The following is a 19,398-nucleotide window of genomic DNA, read 5'->3' as shown; positions in this document are numbered from 1 at the left end:
AAAGATAAGTTGCACACAAATTACCACCTGTCACTCGCTTATTCCACGGGAGGTTGGTCAGTAAAAAAGGTGCACAACCAACAGTATCTAAGGTTTTCACTAAAATGACTAAGTACAAGTGTGAAAGCAAAATTGAAGCAGTGTACTGATGCTGTGACACATTACCTGATAGATTAAATAAACAGAAGAGTCGTTAGAGACAAGATTAATTAAATATCATGTTTAACAACTATAGTGAGACACGATCCAGCAGTACATCCTTGATAAACTGTCCGATGTGCACTACTCTCTGGAGCTCAGAGGAGTGTGTGGCTGTGGCTGTGTGTGTGGTCACGTGATGTGTGTTTTCTGCAGACAGAGGGCTGTTCAAAAATGCTAGGTAAAACACGGTGTGGATGTTGATCATTTTTGTTCTTAAATACCATTTTAATACTCAGATCTATTAGTGTAAACAGGGCCTAAGTGTGTATTTGTATTTTGCGGGTTTGCGACCGGGGCGGGGAGGAGGATCGGCGATGTTGGCTCAGCATTGTGTTGTCTATTGGCCATCGTCTATCGGCCCAACCCTACTACAAACCTCTCTTCTTTAAGAGCCTACTCTGCTCTGATTGGTCAGATGACTTTTACATTCACATAACAGATATATCACACACTCATGAAAGGTAATCTCAGAAAAATGCACACGTCATAAAAAATATATCTCAAAACTTTTCATAAAAATGTTTATATCGATAAAAAGAATGAAATTCAAAATGTTGTAATTATTATGGCTTAATCATAGCTTTATGCTCTTTCTATACATCAAAGTGCATGAGAGCCCCCATGTGTACATATTTGAGAATTGAACATCCTCATGTGTGCGTGTGCAATCATGCATTTGTGTGTGTGTGTGTTTGTGAAACACACCGCGCTCCCCTCTGCATGGAATAATACAGACCTTCCTGCTAATCCATGTTAATCTGGTCATCCTGTGCCTGTGACCTTGGCGTCAAATGGTCTGACCGTAGGTGAGTGTTTAGTAGAGACAGAATCGAATTGGCAAACATTAGAAACACAGGTCTGGCTGCTCCGGCCGGCAGCTTGTGGCTCTGCAAGATGGCCATTAACAGCACATATTCACATGCCTGGACTTGGGCAGAAGCCAACACTGCTACTGCAATGACAGACAACTGAGGCTAAATTGCACCTATTCTGTGGTAAATTCAGGCTTAAACATAGGCAATAGTAGAGCGGATTGCAGTCCATGATAATAAAAAGAGTCATTCTGCACTGACTGGCAATGAAAGGCACCTAAATGGACACCTCATCTTTTGCTGACTTGCAGAAGTCAGAAAACATGGCCAGTGCTAACAATGGCTTCTGAGCAGCCCGCATGAAGCACACCTGTTCTGTTCAGTCCTCATTGTCCTAAGTCACACCATTCCTCTACCTTTCCATGGGCTCTGTTAAATATCACCTTTTAATATGTGCAAATGGACCAGAAACAAGCCATTCACTGTAGTTAGATTTTCTAAAATGTACCATTTTTTAAGAGCAAAAAGGCATTTAGGTTTCACAGAAAGTCTTAAATGCCATTCCCCCCCACCCCCATCCCCCCATAAATTCTAACAGCTGTCTGCTTTCTCTTTCCAGAATCCCTTTTTCCAGGGATCACTCTTCTTATCTGTCTCCCATCTGTATTTCTAGTAACACACTAACACACAAATATTTCTAAATGTGAATAAACACACTGATATATTCTGGGGATATCCTGAGTCGATCTCTAAGGATCAGTATTGGGAGCAGATCAAAAGCAGGCTCTCCTAAACCCAATCCTTTATTTCACCTCACCTGTCATACAGGTGTCCTCCAGTAGGTGGTGGAAAAATGCCTCCAAAATGCTTTTTCCAGTCATTAATTAAAGGGATAGTTTACCCAAAAGTGAAATATCTGAATAGTTATTGTTTGATGATTATTAAACACAAACGCGAGAGAGAAGCACTTACATTAATTAAACAAAGTAAAAGTTATTTTACTGTATTTTACAAAACAGTAAAAGTTATTGATGATAAAAATATGAATTATACAACACATATTGATATCATTTTTTTTATTTTTATCAAGAGCCATAATTCCAAAAACATGAGATTTGTGTATTTTAACCATAATAGAGTAAAAGATTATTACCTGCAAGTGTTTATAAGGCCTGTAACTCTGCATGCAGGCACAATAAATTGTTCCAATTGTAATTTCTTTTCAGCTTTGTCCCTTTATTAATCAGGGTTCACAGTTGAATGAACCACCAACTTTTTTAGCATATGTTTTACGCAGTGGATGCCCTTCCAGCTGCAACCCATCACTGGGAAACACCCTTACACTCATTCACACACATATGTACAATTTAGCTTATTTATTTCACCTATAGCACATGTTTTTGGACTGTGAGGGAAACCGGAGCACCCGGAGGAAACCCACGACAACATGGGGGAGAACATGCAAACTTCACACAGAAACGCCAACTGACCCAGCTGAGGCTTGAACCAGCGACCTTCTTGCTGTGAGGTGACAGCTCTCCTGTATTTATCTATACTTTTAAAAAAAATTTTAAATGATTTATTCTTGGTTCATACCCAGAATAATCCCAATTCAGTCTAAATAAATTAATTCTTTCCTAATAAATATATTCAAGCTATCTGGGGAAATTGTATTTATATCACAATATATATTGCTAGAAAAACAAATATCGCTACAATATGCTCTTGTCACGGCTAATGGGTCAGTAACAAAATACATAATATACTGTATGAATGTTTATCCGGCAGATGGGAGTCAGACTACTCTCATTTCTCTCTTTTTCTCATGAAATCTAGTATTTTCTCAACACTGGCCCCTAGTGCTTGAAAAGAGATATGACCTAATTTGTTTATGAGGCTTAATACTCTGTATGTTACCATGTCATATTAAAGAAGACTGTATCATTTAACAAAATCTGCAAAAATTGTATGATTAATGTTAGTAAACAAAAATGTGTGTTATTATTTAACCTAAAATAAATAGAATACAATTCTTAATCACATCATATAAAAATGAATTGACCTCCTGGCAAACCTTTTCTCTTCATTAGAGAAAAAAACAAAACAAATGGAGGGACAGGGACTTATCAGTGTTTGTGATCAGAGTCACACACCTCTGAGGTAAAAAAATGCGTCAATCTGTCATTTACAACACAAGATCACAGAGCACGTCATCAGTCGCGACACCTCAGCTCTTCATGCTCGGTTTACAGCAGGATGAGGCTAATTATGCTAATCATAAAACTACCTCCAGACATGACCCTTTCAAAGCCCAAATTAAGAGCAAGTGTGCACATGCAGAATCTGAAATAGTGTTTAACAACAGTGATGATATGAGATGAAATGCCAGTAAATATAAGATGAAATGCCAGTAGATTTCTTGAAATAAATAGAAATGCTAATGCTAATTGTCTTCAGGTACTGTAGGCCCAGTCAATGCTGCTAAAACAAACAAGATCATTGTTGAAAGCGCCACAGAGCCAATTTTGTCATCTCTTCTGACTAAACTGGGATATTTCAAAGAATTAACATTTTTTACATAAAAATCTGAGTTATGCTTAAAGGAATGCTTATGTGCTAGTAATGGACATGTAGTATGGTGGTATTTTTAAGTAGGTTTTTAATTTGAAGTTGTTATAATAAATACAAATATTAATGTTTCCTACCACATTATATTAACATTATTACATAACATTGTACAATTATTTGTAATTACATATTATTATTATTACTATTATTATTAATAATAATAATAATAATAATAATAATAATTGTATTAATAATATTATGACATTTTATAAATAATAAAGCTAAATATTTGTATTATTCAATATTTCAGCTTTAAAAAAAACATTTTCTCCATAACCATTAATAACCATTTTAACACATATTTATTCATTTTCAGTCATATATGCATGCCATATCTTTTTAATTAAAAATAAATAAAAAAATCATTTAGAGAATCAAATGACTATTGGTCAAAATAAAATCATTGTCACATTTTCAGACATATTTAGATTCATTTTTAGACAATACAATTGCAATGTTTTAACTTAGAAAGAGTTAATAAATCAATATTGGATAGAACAACCCTGATTGTCAATCATAATAATTCCCCCCCAAAAAATTTCCCAGAGTGTTCCGGTAACCCTAAATCTCTGAATGTCAATATACTTATTTAAAATATGAAAGAAATCTTATTAGGTGTTATCCATGTTATCAGAATACAATTTGTAAAATTAATTTTACTCAACCCAAATACTTAGTACATCCATACACTCCGGTATATACAGATTCAAGTGGTCTCATATTTTTTCCCACAGCTGTATAAATTATTTATTATTTGTCTATACACATACACCACACCCATCCATAATGAAATACACTTCAATCAGACACAAAAGATGGCCCACTGCATGTCTGTCACTTGCTGCCTAATATATACAAATGGTCTCTAACAGGAAGACACATGCTGACTTTTAAACTGATGCAAACTTGAGTGCTTGTGTGTGTTTATAGGACAAAAATATTGATATGCCAAGATCAAATATTCAACGTTTTGTGCGCATTAATGAGCAAGTGTGATGCACTTCAGAACACGGTCCAGAATACATATACAATACGCTGTCATTCAATCTTACATGTGGTCACAGCAACCACAGAAAAACAGAGAACAGGAAGGAACAGAATTCTACACAAGACTCTTTGTTGAAACGACTTACACTTCAGTCCACCACAGTGGAATTCAGTACATACACAAACACACCTGTGCATTTCCACATTCATCTTCTCTTTACAAGCCCAGTAAGGTCAGGTTAACTACCATGCTGAGGTTTAGGCTCAGTGGTTAGCACTGTCGCCTCACAGCAAAATGGTCGCTGGTTCGAGTCCTGGCTGGGTTAGTTGATATTTCTGTGTGGAGTTTGCATGTTCTCCCCGTGTTGGCGTAGGTTTCCTCAGGCTGCTCCGGTTTCCCTCACAGTCCAAAGACGTGCCCTATAGGTAAATTGAATTACTATATTGTCCGTAGTGTATGTGTGTGAATGTGAGAGAGTTTGGGTTCCATTACTGAGTTGCAGCTGGAAGGGCATTCACTGTGTAAAACATATGCTGTATAAGTTGGCGGTTCATTCCACAGTGGCAACCCCTGATGAATAAGGGACTATTTTTCAGACACTAGTATTCGGTATAAAGTGCAATTTAAAGGCTTAACTAGGTTAATTGAGCAAGTTTGGGTAACTAGGGACGTATAACAGTAGTTTGTTCGGTAGACAATTGAAAAAAATATTACTTAAGGGGGCTAATAATATTGATCTTAAAAAAATAACTGCTTTAATTCTAGCCACAATAAAACAAATAAGACTTTCTCCAGAAGAAAAACTATTATAGTAAATATATTTAAATTAAATCCATTTAAATTTTACAAATTTAAATGGATTTAACATAAAACAATTAAGTTTAAAAAAACATAAGATGGCAAAGCTGAATTTTTCAACCCAGGCTTATTCTGAAAACCTACCTCTATAAACGTTTCTGGAGAGTGCCTAATAAGTCCCAGAAGCTACATTTTATTTAGCAGTTTTTGTTTTTGCGAATCCACCAGAAGCCACTGTGTACGCTTTTTGATATCTCAAATTTCTCTCATGAGTGCCATTCACGCCTGCTGTTCTCACATAAATCCACCAGAGGCCGCTGTCAAGTGACTGACTGATTAATCAACTGACCCACCCTCCTCCTTCCCTAAACCCAACCAATAGTAGAGATGTGAACCTACACTGGTCTCAAAGTTCAGTTCGGTTATGATTACCATGCCATCGATTCAGTTCAATTCGATACCTGCATTGACGATGCTTTCCAAACACAGTTTTATATTGTCTTTACAGCAATTCTTGTATAAAAATGTATAAATACATTTATATTATATACTATTTGTAATACAATTTTGTCCTTTAATACAGTCAGATATATAAACTGTACCTTTAAACAACACAAGCATTTATAGCAAATAAACAAATATAAATATCCCGAATCTATACATAAATAATGTCTAATATATAAATCTACCAAGTTCTTTCTTACACCTCTTTGATTGGTCATGTGCTCAACAGAAAGGGCTGCGATTGGCTCTTGCGCACTGGCGCTTTTCACAGATGAGTGTACCTTTAAACAACACGAGCATTTATAGCAAATAATATAAATAAATATCCCGCTCGCTTTATGATCCTTGTTTACCAAGTTCTCTTACACCCCTTTGATTGCTCAACAGAAAGGGGTGCAACTGGCTCTTATGCGCTGGTAATCAAAAGTTTCAACCAAAAGTTTAAAAAGCAATCCAGAAAAAGAAAAGCCCTCGCCTGATTTTTACCATGTTTTACCACATTTTCCCCTGTCATTTATTTCATTCTTTGCACTCTTTTTTTGTCTTACACGATTTCTGGAACTGTTTTTTTACCAAACTCAAAGATCGTTGTCATGGTCAACTCCGCTCTGCGTCTCAAGTCTGACAAACTGGTAACAACAGGAATACCTCCTATACAGAGGTAAGTGGCCACCAGATAAGCGCGAAAAGGAACGGCATCATACCACCTAGTAGCGTTCATTCTAAAAACAAAATGCAGCAATACGTACTTCTGACTACATCATTTGCGATCTCCAGAAATGTATATAGGGCCAATGTTTGAATATTTACCCTAATATTCAAAATTTAAGTATACTATATTATAAAACAACATAAAATAATACTAATAAAGTATTGTGAACTAATACATAATAATAATAATGGTAATATACATTGTATTGCCTCAAACGTCTAACTATATCTACATGATGATGACATAAATATCTTTATCATTAAGGTATCAAGATTTTATTAGTTGCTTTACAGTGTGTGTATTTGCTACAAATGCTAAAGGTTAATATGGTATTTAGTTGTCGCTTAAAAGCAGACAAAAGGAAAAAAAGTGTAAATAAAAATAAGTTGTTAGCAGTAATAAGTCATCTTCTTAGACATCTCTTTCTCTCTGTCTAAAGAAGTGACAATTCTTCTAAAAGCAAAGATGCTCATGGGACTAAATTTAGGTTAATGAAGTTCCACTGTCGTACAGTCAAGTGCTTGTGGGACGACATCTCTCTGTCTCCCTTATTCTTTTACATCAAGAGATGGCTAGGATGTGAAAATGGAGGATCTGCATATGCTTTACCGCTCTGAGTGAGGTTTTCTTCTGTTTGGAAATGAGTTAATGTGGGTAAAGAGAGCTTATGAAGCACATGTGTGTGTGTGTGTGTGTGTGTGTGTGTGTGTGTGTGTGTGTGTGTGTGTGTGTGTGTGTGTGTGTGTTTAAGAATATGCCACTGCAGCAGGGTGGGGTGCAGCAGCACTGCAGAGCCCATGGGGCAAACCGAGAGTGTGTGAGTGAATGTGTGTGCACGACAACGAGCCAGAGACAAGAGTCCAGTGTTCACCGTTTCTGCCCGTTATCATCGTCCGTAACGTCAGTCCCATCTCATCACCGAGGGGGATGGGGTTTCCGTGCACGCGTGTGTGTGTATATGCGTATGTGACATTTTGTGTCAGACGTGTTGGTGAATGGTACAATAAAGCCGTCGCCCATGTTATTTTTAACTCTCTGTCTCCATGGAAACCAGCACATATGCTGGGAGCGATGCACCCTGCCGAGTATGTGTGTGTGTGTGTGGAGATGCAGCAGTTTATCCTGCTTCATCTGGAGGAAGCACACACACGTTGCGCATGTCTGCCGCAGTGTGTGTGTGTGTGTGTGTGTGTCTTAGGAGGTCAGATCAAATCACAAAATCACATTTGATTAAGCATACAGAGCATAAGCAATTTAGTATGTCATACCCAAGAAAACCAAACAGAGGGAAACACAAACCAGTATCTGGCGCACACAGACACAATTTAGATTTACAATGATATTATCAGCTCATCACATGACACACAGAGCCAATTCACACTCAAGCATATGCCCAACTGGCACTATCAATCCAAAAAGAAGCATTTTTGACAGGCATTTATGGTGTATAAAGCCATATTCCTTCACAAGACCTGCTGGAGTTTATATACAGTAAAGATAATAAACTAAAATCTACCCATGTCATTTTAGTACAAATCTCATTGGTTTGAAGATCCTCAAGCATATACTGTATGACTCGAATAAATGATTCTCATTGGTATTTGTGCAATAAAAAAGGATAATTGAGCAGCTATAATCAAATTTGGATGCTGTAAAGATTGATTGATGTTTATATGTACAGTAAGTAAAAACCTAAACTAAATTTGTTATCCATATAAATTGATCAAGTCTCTTTAAAAGACAATATGGATTCATTATTTTATCTCTAAGTATCCGTTTTGGGTCGACATACTTTCAATGGTAGGCCAGAAACTTTCCAGATTTGGTTCAAAATATCTTAATTTGGATCCTGAAAACTTTGTCCTGTTCTGAAGATGTACAAATGACAATTTATTACAGTAAGTGAAAAAGTTTTTGGTTTCAATCCTTAATAATCTAATCTAATGATGATTGATCATGATGTAATGATGAAGCGAGTATTGCAGGAGCTGCTTTTATACTGTAGCTTTCCAAAGCATCATGTTACTTATATTTTACTGAAGCTATTTTCAAACGGATAGCAAGCAATTTCTCATATAAGCGACCAATTTTTATGCCTGGGGGAGCAAGTAAATAATTTCTGCTGTAAGCCACTGGTAAAAAAACTCAGGTTATACTTCATTTATTAGTATTTGAAGAAGAATAAATGAACTTACCTATGCAGTGCAGAAGTCAATGTTGAAGGAGTTATGAAAACATGAAAGAAAAGAGAAAGAAACAAAAAAAAACCATTAGTTTATAAACTCTCTTTAACCAACTCCATATATCTTCAATTGACAAAAATAGTAGAAACATAAGTCAAAGTAGGAATGCTAAAAAAAAACACATATACAAACAGAAAAACTGAGCTACAACATATTTAAAGATCAACCCTCTACAATGTAAGAAATCACTTGCATTTGAAACCAAATTTATGTTGAGGGTGCGGATTAAGCTGGAGACTTAATTCTGATGAGTCAATTAAAACATTACAGAGATAGTTCACCCAAAATGGCAAATTCTATCACCATTTACTCTACAGTAATGGAGTTTCTTTCTTCTGTTGAACAAAACACCAAAAAAATAAATAAACAGAAGTAGCGGGCAACCTGATGGCCTGTTTTCCACAGATTGGTATGGTGTGGTACACTTTTATGGCAGTTTCCACTGTTAAAAAAAAAGCAAAATGGACCATATTACTTTTTTGGTATCCTTTCCCAAGAGTACCTTGCACAACAAAAGGGCATCAAAAGGCAGAGCCAGATGCACAGCAGAACACTATTGGTTTACGGAGATACGTCACTATCATGCATGTGAATGAAAACAAATGAAGCGCCATTTTTAAATACACAGCCGAGACATTGCACCGTGATAATATATACATATAATAACAAGCCATGGTTGACCCGAGCTCAAACAAACCTTGTCGTCTTCTTGATAAACAGCCACAGAGCCAAGGAAAAGAGCAGAATCTACCCTGTGTCCTGTTGTTGTTTACGAGGCCTAAAAAGCGCGAGTGGTTTCACTTTCTCCAGAGAGCTTGCTTGCGCTCACTGCACGTCTATATTTAAAATAATGAACTTGAGCTGTTGATAATAACGTGATTATTGACATGCTTCTGACGTCCTTTCAGAAACTGACAAACGTGAGTGTGAAGCACAAAAAACAAAAACAAAGGAGAAACCAGAAAAAACAGAGCAAATGATTCTTTCAGCAACCAGAAAACATGAACAAACTGCCATGTTTAACTATTATCAACCCCTTTTAGACTATTATGAACTTACCGGAATTTCTTTCTAACAATATGTTAACGTTACATGTGTTGGGTGAAGATTAAAGGTAATTAAAGATAAACCCAAATAATGACTAAATGTCTGCTGCGTGTAGTTTATCTTTAGTTGGTAACATATCAGAGACTGTAAGAGTCTGTATGTGTTCATATATGTTGCATTTATTTATTTAATGTAATCACAGACGTTACAGTAGGCTATTTCACCCTATAACAGATCTGCAGTTATAATCAAATCATGTTCATAGAAAGGTTAGTAATGAACATTTATACAGAAGTATGTATGTGTATGAAGCATCTGTTTAGTAAGAAGTGTTTCTCGTATGATATGTGAACAACCTGTACAGCTTTACTGTATGCATTTTCTCGAGTGACAATGATGTCGACTGCAACTTTCTGTCGTACACCATGCCTAGCAAAAGCGTGCCATTGGTACCCTTTTGGCAGTGGAGACATAAGCCTGATAAAGGTGACCCGTACTGAACATTACCATACCGTACTTTACCACTCAGTGTAAACGAAGCAATAGTATTTACTGTTCCTATTATGGCCTCTCCTTTGCAACATTCTGACAGAAGAAATAAATTCATGCAAATTAAGAACCACTCTAGTGTGAGTAAATATTCGTTTTTAGGTGAACTATCCCTTTAACTAGCAATTATTGATTGCATTGCCAAAAAGTCTGTATACAGTAGGTAGAGGTTTGCACCATTAATAACATGATCTGAATACAATTATCACTCCAGTATCTAAACACTTTATAAGTTAAAAGGTGATGCATGATGTAACCTGACCTCAGATCAGCACTGTGCAAAATTTGGTTGCTCTGCTCCTCAGTAGGGTTGCCAAGCAGGCTACCATTCAATCCCAGCTGAATTTCTCTATTACTATGCTAACAGCTTAAAGATAAGTGCATTAGTAACAGCTGCATCCACAGCCAACCCTCCTTGATACCGATGTACACCTTCATCTTTTCTTTAAACAGTTTCATTTCGAGCTGTTACAAAAAATAAAATACAAGTGGTTCTTTAAATGCAGGGACAAAAAAAATCATCAAACACACGGTTTGTACCAGAACAACTGGGTTTGTTGTAATGCAAACTGGATTCAACAAAGAGCAGCCAACGGTACGGCAGCAACAACAACACGCTCTGGGTGACGATGTTATGGAGGCAGTTTTATGCTAACAGCCAGAGCCCGGCGAATGTAGGTCATGTGCAAGAAAGACGCATATGCCCTACTACACATGGCACACACATAATTCACAACTTTCCAAAGGGCCGTGTGCTTGGAAATCAACAATGAATCATTAAAGGCAAAACACGGCAGGTAAACTGCACAAAAACACAGTACTTCACCCACTTAATTGATTACATTAGGAATAAGATTTTTTTGTATTGCAAGTTTTCTGAAATGGTATGGTTAATATTTAATTAAGATATTTTACATCAAATATGAGCTAAATTGCCTTTATTTGTAGCACAAAAATCTGAAGTCAGGTTTAATATCATTGTTTAATTTTAGAAATGAATACAAATGAAATTGTATTACGAAATATATGAAACAAAAATGATATGAAACAATAATTTTGAACCTGAATTCAGATTTTTGTGAAAAAACTGCATATATCACCCCCATACACAACAATCCGAACATTGAAGGAATTCAAGTAAAAATTATTAATCAAATAAATAACCAAATTATTTATTGGTTATCTCTTGGTTATGTTCAATACTTTAATTTTACAATTTTTATAATAAGCAAATTATTTAAATATTAAAATAAATCCCTCAGTAAAAACCAGAATCAAAATATAGATATGAATAAGACATTTGTTCTGTAAGTGCTGCAGAACTGGAGATTTATGGCTCATTTTGAGAAAACAGACAAAATGAAAAATGTTTTTTGGATGTTTTCTTTATACATCAGACTGAAAAATAATCCATAAAAATCACAAATTATAAAATTGATGTGCATGAAACAACACAGTTACTCGCTGACAAAAAATGCTTGGAAATCAACAATGAATCATTAAAGGCGAAACACGGCAGGTAAATAGCATTAAATAAGCACTGTACTTCCACAGTTGATTACATTAAGAATTAAGATTTTTTTTGTATCATAAGTTTTCTAAAATGTATGGTTAATATTTAAATAAGGTATTACACACACACACACACACACACACACACACACACACACACACACACACACACACACACAGAGTTGAGGTCAGAATTATTAGCCCCCTGTTAATTTTTTCCCCCAATTTCTGTTTAACGGAGCGAAGACTTTTTTCAACACATTTCTAAACATTAGGTTTTAATAACTCATTTCTAATAACTGATTTATTTTATCTTTGCCATGATGACAGTAAATTATACTTTTACTAGATATTTTTCAAGACACTTCTATACAGCTTAAAGTGACATTTAAAGGCCTAATTAGGTTAATTAGGTTAACTAGGCAGGTTAGGGTAATTAGGTTAATTAGGTTAACTAGGCAGGTTAGGGTAATTAGGCAAATCATTGTATAACAATGGTTATTCTGTATAAAATAAAATTTTAAAAAATCATATAAAGGGGATAATAATTTTGACCTTAAAATGGCTTTCAAAAAATTAAAAACTGCTTTTAATCTGACCGTTTTTAATTCAAACAAAAAATTCTAACAAAAGACTTTCTTCAGAAGAAAAAATATAAAATATCATCAGATCATCAGACATACTCTGAACATTTCCTTGCTTTGTTAAACATAATTTGGGAAATATGAGAAATATAAATAAAAATAATTCTGACTTCAACTGTATACACACACACACACACACACACACACACACACACACACATACACACACACACACGCACGCACACACACACACACACACACACACACACACACACACATACACACACACTTCTTAACATATACAAGTACACCCCTCACAAACCTATCTTAAATTCATATTTTTAATATGAAGCTAGGCAATATTATATTTGTGCATATACATTAGATTAGTCACTACTGAAGCCAAATCTGGAGGAGCTTATCTAACAAAATAACTTACGATAACAGTTGAAAAACTAGTACACCCAAATTTATGTTATAGAAAAATGTTAAATACAAATTTAAAAAAGAGGAAAAATCGAGAGAAGTGAAAAAAAAAAAAATTTGTTTAAATGTTGAAGGTGTAACTTTTTTTGGCAATACTTTGCTTGAATTTAATTGTATTATCTTTCAATTCCTAAATGTTTGGTAACTAAAATATAACTTTAATAAATATATCTGTTTAATAAATCTGTTTTGTTTAAATGCACCAAAATACATTTTGGGGTGTGTGTGTATTATATATATATGACCACATTTTTATTGTTTATCTCTTGGTTATCACTTCAAATAATGTTTAAAATAAGAGATATATAATCAAGCAAATTATTTATGAAATAACAAAATAACATCCTCTGTAAAAAGAATTAGAATATTTGAATACAATTTTCAATTTTGTTCTGTAAGTGCTGCAGAATTGGAGGTTTGTGGCTCATTTCTATAAAACAGCCTTTAAATTTGTGTTTTTGGGGTGTTTTCTTTATACAACAAGCAGAAAAAAGAAAATATAAAATTGACATGAATGAAATGACACTGTTAATCATATTATGAAACATTTGACGCACTCACCAAGATCATGTGACTAAAAAACAATATTTCCTCAAAACACCACCATCTATCTTTGCATTTGAAATTCACAAAAAAACGTTAGGATAAACATAAATAACCATTATTAGACTGTGGCAACTACCTCGAAGAAAATGAGGTTTGTTTCTACGGTGGCCCTGAGGGACAGGTTTCCCTTTTAGCGGGGAAAGGCAACACATCTCACGTCAGGCTGTGAGCCAATGCCAACACTCCATGGAGAATCATTTATGTGCATGTGTGTGTAAATGTGCGAGTGTGTGTGTGTTTTCTAGCTCCCTGAGCATCAGCGATCGCACAGTGACCTATATATCCTCCTCTCTGCTCCTGCAATGCACTCAACCTCCATTATTTATAACGCACACAAACATTTCAGAACAAAGAAGAAGCTTGTGGAAGAAATCGGACCGTTAGGTAGAACATTTGTAATGAATTTAATGCGTTACAATGATGGTATCACATTAATGAGGATAAATTAAAAAATAAAACTGGAAAAACAATTCATCTGCTTGCAATTTATATAGCAAGAATTCCTGATTTTTAACTGCAATTGCAGTACATAAGCATAATTGAGCAAGCGAGGTTGATAAGTCCATCTTACAATCAGTATTTTATTCAATTACAAATGCTATCTGTTTAATGTACTGCAATTTATCATGAATATAATAATGTAGGTTTTAAATTAGCAATATTACACTCGTAGCAGTGCGATATGGCTGTATATAGGCACCGGTGAGAGGGGTGCATTGCCTTAGTCTTCCATCATGGACGATATATAGCCATATCGCACTGCTACGAGTGTGATATTGCTTTTATACAACAGTTTGACGGAAAAATCGTTTCTTAAGAGAAACTACTTTCTTCCGCTATTCCTTCACATCTGCAGCTGACATCAGAACAACAGAAGCCGTTACTAATTCACCAACGACACTTTAGAGCTAGTGTTTGAATGATTTATTTTTGAATGTCTAAAGTGATGACAAAGCAGGTGATTTATGAAATGCCATCAGTCTACAGATATTTCCCAGTATTTCTCTGTTGCAATTGGGAGATAACAAAGATTAACCTCGAAAAGGCTAAAGCAACACAAACACTACCAGATTACGGTTATGTTTGCGATAATTGAAAAACGCTAAACACATGCGGGTATTTCTTCTTTCTTTCTGTTTACTGAACTAATCCGCAGTAAGGAAAACAGGAGACAATTAGAAACAAACAGACGGATAACCAAAAAATCAGGGTTATACAAAGAGTGGCCAACACAAAGTACATATATTCCTGATTTGAGTCCCATCTCACACTCAAAACACTACATTTATTATGATATAAATACAGCACTGCAACAAAAAAAAAAGAGAGAGATCAACTTAGAATGTCATTTACCAGTTTTATAATGATTAGATCAGCTATAGTTTGTAGTTTTACGGTGAATTTTCTCCTCTAAGGGCTTATTAGGCGATTTCTAATGCCATCTTGTGAATGGATAACGTCAACCATCTTTGCTCTGTTACAAAACTATATTCCTGCCTAAAAAGAACATTATGTTGTCCAACAGCTGCAATATTTGTCAAACTGTAGTCCTCTTCCTGCCACTAGTGTGGGAGGAGCAATAGACAAGAGTAAAATAGGTGTACGAGTTCTGATATTGCAGAATATCACATGGGTATCAGCCAATCAGATTCAAGAATCAGACAGAACTGTCGCATAAAAATAGATATTAGGGCAGCATGATATGAGAAAAAATTTACATTGTAATATTTAGATTTTTTGCAATTTGTATTGCAATATTTCACAAGGTAACTGAATTAATGTTTTTAGACTGATTGGGATAATTTTTTGGGGAGTGCATCTGCATAAAATCTAATAAAAAAACAACAAGCAGAGATAAATAAAGTAGAGCAAATTTACAAATAAAGGACTTCAACAGTAAACAGGTGTATGGGATGTATAGTCTTCATTTTTTAAATAATTAAATACAATTAAAATACATATACAATACAGTTGAGCATATTCTCTTTATGAGTTGTAGGTGTGTTTTGAGAAAAAAAAAACATCTCATCTCCCATTCCCTTTAAGAGTAAGTTGTGTCGTGCCATAGTGCATTTGCTATTTACATGACAGACTTTGTAAGTGGAAAAACTGAGAGCTTAACTAGCAAGAGAAGAGTTAAACAGACCATCTGCAGCGTGATAATGTGAGATGAGCCTCCTTATTCTTTCTTTTCACTTTCAATCTCTTCCATGGATAAGGAAACGTGTTGTTTTCACAGACATCCATAGCCTACATAATTAATTTTGTTTGTTAAGCACAAAGATTTGTTTCAAAACTATTTCTAAATTTAGTTTTAATTTCCAGCAAAGAATAAATGAACAATAATAACGAAGTGTGGTCGAAAAACAGTTATATCCAAATACACATGCTATGCCCCATATGGTCTAAAACCTGACAGGTGGGCAAATCTAAGCTTGTTTTTAATAAAACAAATATAAATTTGCATATAATAAATAATACTACAACTAATAATGACATTATACAAAATCAAAATGTCAGGAATAAACTAAAAAAGCCAGGCATGAAGGCGGTAATTTTGATATTTATGTAGAAAGTAATAATTTTGTAATATTTTTTTCCTTTAATTCTTTTTCACTTGTTAAGATTTTTGTGTATTACTGTACATCCTGTGTGTATTAAGCAATGTGTAAGCGAAGTGCACAACTAACATGCTCTGCGCTGGACTGTAGACCTGCTCTCTGCTGGTCTATTGAGCAGTCTATTTTAGATCCTCAAAATAGCAACGCGCCAGCAAAGCACCTTAACACATCTCTTTTTTAGACCAGAATGCCTATGGGCGCACATTTGAGCGCAAATGCATTTACAATTTAAACAGCGTGGTGCAACATAACAAAACACACTTGTGTCAAGCTGAAACTAGCAAATAACATTTGCATCTGGCCTTGCGCCGCATTGTGCAGGGTGTATGATAGGGCCCGAAGAATACTTTAATAATCACCCAATAATCAGAGTTGGGTGTCATAGTAGCATGTTACTGTATTCTAATTACATTTTTGGTGAATGCATTAATGCAATGAAAAACATTTTAAATTTGTGTAATTTGATTACAATTACTAAAGTGAGTGTAATTGCGTTACTTACGTTACATATATAAGAAAAAAGAATCTTTTGAATAACGCTTTCCACTGCAGCATCAGTTATTAAGCATGCGCTTTTAAATTGCTGAAGAATGCGAGCTGTAATGGTTGCTGACGAGAGTGGTTGCTTCTTCAAGTGGAAATACAGACATTACTTTGATTTCATTAAACGTAAAAATGAAAATATTGCTGTGAAACTCAGTTTATGTCCAGTCTTTAAAGGACTTTCGACTGATTTTAACTTGACCAGAAACTTGTTCAAGCACTTCTATGACAAGAAAAGAAAGCATTCTATGACAACACTCGTCACCAAGGAGCACAGCGGCACCCAAAAACACAGTGGCTCAACTCAGCCAGGCTAAATAGAATTTTTGTGCAGGATCAGGAGTGAAATTATCTTCTGAATGTGAAGAGAAGCGTAGCTGCTTATGGGGCCATCTTTCCGTCCCAAAGTGAGTGCCCACAAATACTCGAAGCAAGCGCACCAGTTGAAAACTGTGACAACAAGAACAGACCGATCAGCTTCCTGCTTTGTATTGAATATACACATTTCGGTAGACTCATTACCTCAGACAAACGTAATTATTGACGTTTAGTAATTAGTAATCTGATTCATTTTTACATTAGGTAATTAATAATGTAATCAGATTACAATTTTCCAGTAGTGGTCAGTAATTTGTAATCTATTACTTTTTTAAAGTAACTTACCCAACGTTGAATATAAAAATATAAACAAGTTCAGCTTATCAAATATAATTGATCTGGTTTCTTTATGATTATCTTCACCGGTGTCTTATTTCATTTATGAAAATGACAAAACATTTTTATCATATATAATATATTAGGCTAAATTACTAGTCAAACAAAGGGCATTTTTCAATTCCCATTTCCCATTCTCACATACATTCCTAGATTAGATTCAAGCATTTACACGCAGTCAAAACAAAACTCCATTCATACATGCTCTGTCTACCATGTGATAAAAATGCTCTCTCAACCAATCAAGTTTTTGGAAGGATTTCCATCTAAACTGCCTGCCAGACCGACCTGCTGTCCAGCCGGGCTTACACAGCAGGCTTGCATATGGTCAATCCAGTCCACCAGCCCATTACTCCTGCCCGTATTTTACACAAAGCTCTCCAAAACACATACTGCTTCTAATAAGAAGCAATGTAAAGAAGTTGTGGATTTCTGAGAACAGCCATAGCTTTACACTCTTAAAATACAAAAATGACACAATCCAAGGTAGAAGTATATGCTTTGATATTTTATAACTAGAATCCGTGTTCAAGAAAGTACACTGATGTGCATTCACATGTTCACCTTTCCAACAAGGGAATAAAAGTGGTTGACAGGAAAAAGGTGGGGTAATTTTATGAGTGTATTTTCTGCTTTTCTGCACAATGTTTTGTTTTTAATAGTTCACGGCTAAAACCACAAACACAAGTGCTGTTAGGGGGAAAATGCATTTAGAGTATGGTTAGATTAGGGTCACTAAAAGAGAGAAAACAAGACGAGGGAAAGAAAGATTATGCAAGTAATGTTGCACAATCAATTTAAAATGTTTTACTCTCATAAATAAAAGATTGGATACACTACCTGACAAAAGTCTTGTCGCCTATCCAAGTTTTAGGAACAAAAAATAATAACTTGACTTCTAGTTGATCATTTGGGATCAGAAATGACTTATATGAAAGGCAAAGGCCTCAAAATTATTTTATCAAAATAAAACAAGATCATGCTTTGATTTTGAATTATTTAATTAGGACAGTAAGGTCTGACTTTGCTTAGACTAAAGTCTTGTCACTTAACAGAAATAATGTACAGTATAGAATATAAAGTCATGGTGCAGTAGGAAAAGAATGAATATTGTGTATGACTACCGTGAACTTGGAGAACTGCATCCATCCATCTCTGCAATGACTCAAATAACTTATTAATAAAGTCATCTGGAATGGCAAAGAAAGCGTTCATGCAGTTCATCAAGATTCTTTGGATTCATCTCCAATGCCTCCTCCTCCATCTTACCCCAGACATACTTAATAATGTTCATGTCTGGTGATTGAGCTGGCCAATCCTGGATCCCCTTGACCTTCTTTGTTTTCAGAAACTTTGATGTGGAGGCTGAAGTATAAAAAGGAGCGCTCTCCTGCTGAAGAATTTGCCCTCCCCTGTGGATTGTAATGTGATGGGCAGCACAAATGTTTTCAGGCTGTTGTTGTTGCCATACACTCTGCAGGTCTCTCGCACGCTCCCATACTGAATGTAACCTCAAATCATGATTTTGCCTTTTTCATGTGGGTTTCAACAGGTCTTCTGCAGTATTTGTGATGATTGGGATGCAGTTCAACAGATGATTCATCAGAAAAATCTGCCTCCTGCCACTTTTTCAATTGATCAACTAGAGCTCAAGTTATTAGTTGTTGCTCTTACAACTTTTGTCAGGTAGTGTAGTTTTTGATAATTTTGAAGGCTGAGCAATATACAGTATTGATTCTTGGGATTTAAGAAGCAAATGCACTTTTTTACTCACAGAAAAAAAATAACGTTGCTGTTTGTTTAACTTCAAACTAGTTTAAAATAAGCTGAAACAACACATCTCTGAAGTT

At 35.2% G+C, this 19,398-nt stretch overlaps 1 protein-coding gene across 13 annotated transcripts in view; it reads right to left on the bottom strand.

Annotated features, from left to right (window-relative positions):
- nhsb (Nance-Horan syndrome b (congenital cataracts and dental anomalies)) overlaps positions 1-19,398 on the bottom strand; it is a 90,236-nt gene that overhangs the window by 32,840 nt on the left and 37,998 nt on the right. The window lies entirely within an intron of this gene.

The sequence above is a fragment of the Danio rerio genome, chromosome 11, assembly GCF_052040795.2.
Source record: "Danio rerio strain M-AB ecotype USA chromosome 11, GRCz13ab, whole genome shotgun sequence".
NCBI classification, from domain to species: Eukaryota; Metazoa; Chordata; class Actinopteri; order Cypriniformes; family Danionidae; genus Danio; species Danio rerio.
The sequence above is the reverse complement of the archived record's forward strand: the minus strand, read 5'-3'. Positions and strand labels throughout refer to the sequence as shown.